At 40.6% G+C, this 1264-nt stretch overlaps 1 protein-coding gene across 10 annotated transcripts in view; it reads right to left on the bottom strand.

Moving 5' to 3' along the window:
• ATXN1 (ataxin 1) overlaps positions 1 to 1264 on the bottom strand; it is a 272506-nt gene that overhangs the window by 191039 nt on the left and 80203 nt on the right. The gene's annotated exons all lie outside the window — the stretch shown is intronic.

Genomic DNA, 1264 nt, shown 5'->3' with positions numbered 1-1264 from the left:
CGGGGCCCTATCCAAGTGTGTGGGGCCGGATAGAGGCAGTACAAGGCCCAATCCAGCCTGTGGACCAGACCTGCACCACTCACCTGGCCCGCAAAGCCAACAGTTTAAGCACTACTTGTGTAGGCCTTCACCTGTACAGGTTTCTTACAGTAATTTTTATCTTCCAAAACACTTGCAGAGGGAAAAGAATAAATGGGTTGATGTTGATATTCAGGCTGGTACAATATATTTTTTTATATTTATATTCATATTTTTCAGTGGTTAGTTTTACAACGATCACACATTTCTTTCCTTGGTTGATACAGAACAAACCCCGTAAAGGTCAATCCACTCAAACAAGAGCAAAAATGGAAATGACGAATAATGGGAAAGGTGATGCTCTTCACAGAAATTCATAATTAGCGGTCTCTATTAAAAAATATTAAATGAAAACACCATAATACAGTCTGAGTCACAGAATTACTTGTGCTGTTGCTATTCAAAAATCCAAGTGCCATTCACAGATCTAGTTCAGAAAGGGAGAGTTTACTGATTCTTTTACCTACACAAATTCAGAATTTCACTGGTGATGCAGTTTGAGCCACAATAGTAAAGCTAACACAGAACTTACTGATCGTTGTAAGAAGTTTGATATTCCAATTGACATTTTAAAACATATAATTGAAAGTCACCTATTTAACACAAAAATACTCCTGGAGACTGCTGTAAAATGGGATGACTCATGCCAGTACTCATGGTAAGACAATGTATAGCCATTTATTCTACTACTTTATACAATAGCTTTCTTTAAAAAAGATCATAAAATATAATTACCTGGTCCCTGAATCTGCAAGTACTTAGACGTAAGCTTATCTTTAAATAGGTATGAAGTCTTATTAATTTCAGTGGAACTAACCTGCAAAAAGTGAATGTGTGTGTCATAACCCAAAGGTATGATTTTGTGTGTGCTTCGGCACCAGAATTATCCCCGCCAGGCTGCAGCTTCATTGCACGGTGGAGTTTTCTGCTGCGGAGGAAAACTCCAGTGCAGGGACGAGTTTCCAGCCTATTTGCAGCTTCTTTTGCAGGGTGCATTGCTCAAGTTGCAAGAGAAATGCACGGTGCAAAAGAGTTCCCGCCACCCGCATGCAAATTTGTGTCCCGCTATTGGCTAGTCCTAAATTATTCCCATGTGGCAGCTAACGATTGGTCTGCTAGCCATATAAGAGGCTTTAGCGGGTTTCGCCCAAACCCAAGACGAATCCACCACCATCTCCTGGGGGCT

This window comes from Alligator sinensis, unplaced genomic scaffold, assembly GCF_000455745.1.
Source record: "Alligator sinensis unplaced genomic scaffold, ASM45574v1 scaffold743_1, whole genome shotgun sequence".
NCBI classification, from domain to species: domain Eukaryota; kingdom Metazoa; phylum Chordata; order Crocodylia; family Alligatoridae; genus Alligator; species Alligator sinensis.
The sequence above is the reverse complement of the archived record's forward strand: the minus strand, read 5'-3'. Positions and strand labels throughout refer to the sequence as shown.